This window comes from Toxorhynchites rutilus, chromosome 3, assembly GCF_029784135.1.
Source record: "Toxorhynchites rutilus septentrionalis strain SRP chromosome 3, ASM2978413v1, whole genome shotgun sequence".
Lineage (NCBI taxonomy): Eukaryota > Metazoa > Arthropoda > Insecta > Diptera > Culicidae > Toxorhynchites > Toxorhynchites rutilus.
The window spans coordinates 196,842,633-196,849,437 of record NC_073746.1 but is presented as its reverse complement, the minus strand read 5'-3'; the positions used below and the strand labels follow the sequence as shown (position 1 = coordinate 196,849,437).

At 43.3% G+C, this 6,805-nt stretch overlaps 1 non-coding gene across 1 annotated transcript; it reads left to right on the top strand.

Moving 5' to 3' along the window:
• The first annotated feature begins 5,471 nt into the window (after positions 1-5,471).
• LOC129780751 (5.8S ribosomal RNA) lies at positions 5,472-5,626 on the top strand. The gene has a single exon (XR_008744017.1). It is a non-coding gene; the product is annotated as a 5.8S ribosomal RNA (ribosomal RNA).
• Positions 5,627-6,805: the final 1,179 nt, after the last annotated feature.

Sequence of the window (6,805 nt, the reverse complement as noted above, 5' to 3'; positions counted from 1 at the left end):
GATTGCATTTGCCACTCGCCACAGCTTTCACAGTTGGAAAATTTCTTCCCATCCAGCTTGTGACATATTGTTTAACCTGTAATTGAACATTTGCGATGACAGTGGTATAGTGTCGACTTTCAATGTGGGGTCATAATGTGGACCCCGAACTCTACGTTTACAAAAATGTCCAACTAAATATGTCGCATTACAGGTCCGTCCAATTAGCTAAATGTCGAGATAAGTGTAAATTACTGTACTTTCAATCTAGAAGCAATTTAAGAATTGGTGAAAATCAATAAGCTCAGAACAACTGCCAAATTCACATACTCATCATATCCTGGCAAACAAATTATGAAAAAATCAATTTGTGTTTTATTATTATTTTGGATATTGTTTTAGAAAGCATTGAACTGTATTTCCTAAACTTTTTTTTGGAAGGTTTAATGGCCCTGAAAAGCGCCTTGTTTTATGGAATGGTTTCAATTTAGAAAACTTAATACTCGTGATTTTGAAAAAAAAAACCATTTCGAACGCCCTCGATGCCGCCTTGTTCTGGATTTGCCACCAAAGCAGATTATATAAAGAACAAACTTTTTTCTTCTGCTACCAGCTGCCGTTTTGCGATTGCGTTTGCCACTCGCCACTCGCTGCAACTGCCTGTTGTCTTGATGTCCACCGAACCGAATGTGTTCTGTTCTGAATGCGGGTTTTCTTATCGTCTCGAGCAGCTTTGCCAGCTAACTCGATCACTTCGGCGGCCGAAACTATATAACGCCAGCTAGGTAGACTGGTGCACTGGTACTAACGCGCTCGGCCTAGCTACCCTTGCGGAGAAATTGGCGAATACACCTACGTGGAACTGCACACTTGCACGGTTCGAGTGGGACTTTGCCTTTCCCTTCACTTGTCCTCCTTTGTTACGTCAACACGTCCACGTTGCTGCTTGTGTTGCTTTGTCGATGTGATGCGATGCGATGTTAAACGATGCCGTACAACCACACGGTTTGTTTACGGTTTGAAAGAAAATAACATATTTTTTTGGGGTCCACGTATTTTATACTCTAGCGGTACACACTCACAGGATAGAGACAAATCGGCAGACTCAGCCAAAGGGACGAGTCCAACGAGACGAACGAATGAGCGTTAAAAGGCAGCGATGGCAAAAAAATACATTCATCACGATTTGTTCGCTCGTTGGATTCACATGCAGGCTAAAAAGGGTCCTTTTCAGGATCACAAAATTATCTTCAATCTAAAGAGTTTATTGTTTTGTTATCACTCGATATCCCCATCTTGTTCGGCTAAACCTTTCTGTTTAGCGATTGCGTTTGCCACTCACCACAGCTTTCACAGTTTGAAAATTTCTTCCCATCCAGCTTGTGACATATTGTACAGTAAATTACATTCAATGGCACGTCGCATTACCACCACTTAGTGTCGGATTGGAGGTAATTTTAACCTGTAATTGAACATTTTCGATGACAGTGGTACAGTGTCGACTTTCAATGTGGGGTCATAATTTGGATCTCTATGTTTACAAAAATGTCCAACTAATTATGTCGCATTACATGTCCGTCCAATAAGCTAAATGTCGAACTAATTGTAAATTACTGTACTTTCAATCTGGAAACAATTTAAGAATTGGTGAAAATTGAATAATCAGGAAAGTCCCCAACTATCAATAATCTCAGAACAACTGCCAAATTCACATACTCATCAGATCCTGGCAAATAAATTATGAAAAAATCAATTTGTGTTTTATTATTATTTATTATATTATTGTAGAAAGCATTTAACTGTATTTCGTAAACTCTTTTTTGAAAGGTTTAATGGCCCTGATAAGCGCCTTGTTTTATGGAATGGTTCCAATTTAGAAAACTTTGTACTCGTGGTTTTAAAAAAAACCATTTCGAACGCCCTCGATGCCGCCTTGTTCTGGATTTGCCACCAAAGCAGATTGTTAAAAGAACAAACTTTTTTCTTCTGCTACCTGCTGCCGTTTTGCGATTGCGTTTGCCACTCGCCACTCGCTGCAACTGCCTGTTGTCTTGATGTCCACCGAATGTGTTCTGATCCGAATGCAGTTTTTCTTATCGTCGCGAGCAGCTTTGTCAGCTAGCTCAATCACTTCGGCGGCCGAAACTAAACACGGTTCGAGCGGGATTTTGCCTTTCCCTTCACTTTTCCTCCTTTGCCTTGTCCAGACATGGCTGCTTGGGTTGGTTTGTTGATGTGTTGTGATGCGAACTGATGTGGTGTACGGTTTGAAAGAGAATGATCGTTACGGCAGCGAAGCGGGGATTTTTAAGCTGACTGGCTGGCTCGAGAATTACGCATGTGTGACACTGCGACCAATGTTTCGTTCATTTTTTTTCTTTTTCCTTTCCAATCGTGGTTCATTCTATTTCGCTGCTGCTCTGGTTGCCCGTTTTGGTCGGTTCGATTTGAGGAGCACAAAATGGACCAATCAAAAATGGGCACATAGTGCATTTTGACAATGCTCGATATTTCACAATTATTCAATTATTTATCTCAAGAAAAATGAAATGTTATTCATTATGATAGATGCGTAGATATATTTCCTATCAATTGATGCAAAAACCTTTGCGATCTATTGAGAAATGCTCGAGTTATAAGCGTTCCAAATCTTGCATTTTTTCCTACTTGTTCAGTGCCTATATTTCCATTTCACCCCCTATATCTTCCGGTTAGACGTAGTCCTACGTCAAAAATGATGTGGGGTATGGTATAACGATCCCCAACACAAACGTGTGCATAAACGGTAGACTACCAAAACAGTGTAGCATATTCTCCGCTGAGGCATATGCTCTCCATAAGGCAACCCAGGCTGCCAGAGAAGGTTCAATAATATTCACGGACTCGGCAAGCTGTCTGGCTGGGCTAGAAAGCGGAAACTGCGACCACCCATGGCTGAAGCAGGCCAAAGCAACAGCTTGGGAAAAAGGTATAAGGTTTACATGGATTCCCGCCCATACTGGGATTGAAGGCAACGAGAAAACGGACTTTTTAGCCAACGAAGGTCGATCCAAGCCACTTGAAGACAGAACCATACCTAAGGAAGATGCCATCAGGTGGATCAAAGAAGCAATAAAGGACGAATGGAACAAAACCTGGTTCCACTGCAGAGAACAGAAACTCAGGAAAATTAAAGGCAGCGTAGAAAAATGGACCGAAGCAGACAACCCTAGGGACCAGAAGTTGCTTACTAGGCTCAGGATAGGCCACACCTGGATGACGCACAGCTCAATCATGAGCCAGAGACACCAAGATGGACCCACGTGCGAAACTTGTGGAACAGCTTTAACAGTAGAACATATCCTTGTGGAGTGTAGAAAGTACGACACTGAAAGACGGAAACATGGACTAGGAGACAACATCCAAATAATTCTGAAAAATAGCACTGAGAACATAAAAAGAACTTGTGATTTCATAAGAGACTGTAATTTGACTAATATGATCTAAGTTAAGGACTAGAGATAGGCCCACCATATCACGAATACTCAAAAAATGAAAAAGAGTGAACAGAGCAAAAAACGCCCGCTCAAAGTGATGGTGAACAGGAGTATAGGGAATATAGGGAATAATGTAAAAGAGATAAACTTAGGCGAATGACAGAGCAGCTAGTTACTGTAGAACAAATGTTAAAGCCTAATAAACAAGATATACACACACACACCTCGGTCCTAATATTCATTGGTTTGTAACCGGATCCGGAGGTAATGATTAACAGAAGTAGTTGGGGGCATTAGTACTACGGCGCGAGAGGTGAAATTCGTAGACCGTCGTAAGACTAACTAAAGCGAAAGCATTTTCCATGGATGCTTTCATTAATCAAGAACGAAAGTTAGAGGATCGAAGGCGATTAGATACCGCCCTAGTTCTAACCGCAAACTATGCCAATTAGCAATTGGGAGACGCTACTGTATGGTGCTCTCAGTGGCTTCCGGGAAACCAAAATCAGGTTCCGGGGGAAGTATGGTTGCAAAGTTGAAACTTAAAGCAATTGACGGAAGGGCACCACCAGGAGTGGAGCCTGCGGCTTAATTCGACTCAACACGGGAAAACTTACCAGTTCCGAACTTATTGAGGTAAGACAGATTAATAGCTCTTTCTCAAAACTAAGGGTAGTGGTGCATGGCCGTTCTTAGTTCGTGGATTGATTTGTCTGGTTAATTCCGATAACGAACGTGACTCAATCAAATTAACTAGAACGCTATCAGCAGTCAGACGTAGAAGCTGTCGTCCGGTTGTGATGTGTGCGTGTGGGGTTGGCTTTCGGGTCGGCTTCCGCGCGCGCTCGCTGGCGCAGTGTAGTATGACCTGATGACACGTCAACTCATCGAGGTTGACTTCTGTTTAATGGAACAACTTGTGTTAAGCAAGGTGAGATTGAGCGATAACAGGTCCGTGATGCCCTAAGATGTTCTGGACTGCACGCGCGCTACAATGTGGGCAGCAGCGTGTACCCTATTCCGAGAGGAACGGGAAATCACTGAAATGCCCACGTAGTCGGGATTATGGACTGAAACGGTCCATATGAACTTGGAATTCCCAGTAAGTGCTGGTCACTAGCCAGCGTTGATTACGTCCCTGCCCTTTGTACACACCGCCCGTCGCTACTACCGATGAATTATTAGGTGAGGCCTTTGGAGGCGAGTAATTTGCTGGCTCCTCGAGGGCTGCATTTGACACGCTGAAGTTGACCGAGCCTGGTTATTTAGAGGAAGTAAAAGTCGTAACAAGGTTTTCGTAGGTGAACCTGCGGAAGGATCATTATTACGTCTTATGATGACCTTTGTCGAACAGAAGACCGAACGCGTTGGGGTCTTGGTACATAGACACGCGTTACCCAGTGGTTGTTTTGCGAGGACTAGGAGTGGCGCCGTACTCGTACCTTTGTTGTGCGAACGTACGTTCCCATTAAAAATGCTCTCCTGGCGAGTCCGTTATGTTTCAATTCATACAACAAACCCTTTCATCTCGGTCTTCAGATCGATAAAAGGATTTACACTCCCTTACTGCACTAAAGGTATTACTACTTGGATGAAGGGCCGGGGCCTTCGAACTTTCATCCTATTGTAGGGGCCCTACCTTGCAGTGTGTGCGCGGCTCGAAACTACTAGACCCGGCGTTATAGAAGGTCTCAAAATGAACGCCATCCTCTCATCTGTTGGACTAAGTGCGGTGTCTCGTACTTCGCATGTGCGCATATGAACGTACAGATGCCCCCTGGCGAGTCCCCATACTAGTAAGCTAAAGGTTAAGCCGATCACACGGTCTTTGGACCAATGATGACAAAAATACGTCCCAAGTGATGAAATCCGGCGTGATGTTCATTCTGCAAGTGCGATGGGTTCTAAGAACCCAGGAGTGGCCTGTACATCGTATGTTTACATGCGAACGTACTCTCCAAGTGTGTGTTTCAAATTTCAACCCGTGTTTCAATTTCAATAAATCCATATACAACAAACCCTAGGCAGGGGATCACTCGGCTCGTGGATCGATGAAGACCGCAGCAAATTGCGCGTCAGAATGTGAACTGCAGGACACATGAACACCGACAAGTTGAACGCATATTGCACATCGTACAATCATTGTGCGATGTACACATTTTTGAGTGCCTATATTTACCAATTTAACTATATGCGCTGCTTAGGTAGCGCATATGCGTAATGGTGTTTTTCGGCCTTCAGTGGTGGAAAAACATTGAAGATAGTCAAACGTGCGAAGGCCCCGGCGCACGGCTTGATGAACACACGTCCCAAGATGGAAGTCTTTGTGTGTTCCATCTTCTCCATATATGAGATAGTTCTTATAGGCCTCAAATGATGTGTGACTACCCCCTCAATTTAAGTATATTACTAAGGGGAGGAAAAGAAACTAACAAGGATTCCCTGAGTAGCTGCGAGCGAAAAGGGATGAGCCCAGCACGTAGAGGTGATGCGCGTTTGCGTGTCCACCGTGTTGCGTGGCACCAGTATCGAGGAAAATGTGGAAATATCTAATCGTTGCTGGAAAATAATCTGCCAGTTCCCCTTGGAATTGAAAATTACATTCAAGCGAAAGAGTTTTTTTTAATGTTTTCTATCCATAAAATATCCATATAACACATTTGGGTTTGTGATTTGTCAATCAAGTACAGTTAGCAGGTTAGCTTCTGAAGATTATTCTTCAGAACAAGGTTTTTCGTATCCTATATTGGATGCATAAAACCTTGTGCCTCCAACGTAACGCTCTCGTTTTCGAAGTCCCCCAAATATTCATTTATTCATTCATTCAGAATGGATTGAGATTCAACTTCAAACAAATGATCTCTAAATCGACGATAGTCCTACGTCACCCTTGCGGTTATACCATAGATATAACCCACTTCCTGTTTTTTCTCCCTTGTTATGCCTCCTCAGCGTATGCTGTAGGTATGCAGTAGGGAAAAAAAGCGTGCGCTCGCTCGCTCGTCTGTGTCGTTTACATCAATGTGGTGCAGCTACCTCGTGATAAGCCAGCGTGGACATGTGCACAATACCCCCTCTCACGCTTTTATGCGTGCTAGTACTTGTATGGGAATCTTTTGGCTATTGTATGGCTATCGTGTATGCGAACGAGGAACGAATTTACCGAGGATGAACGTTGTGGTGATGTTGTGCGAAGTTAATATACACCCCTATCGAATTGTTTGCGGGCCGGCGTGCCGCGCATCCATCAGTAGATAGTGATAGTGAATTCTGGTTGATCCTACCAGTAATATACGCTTGTCTCAAAGGTTAAGCCATGCATGTCTAAGTACAAACAGATTTAATGTGAA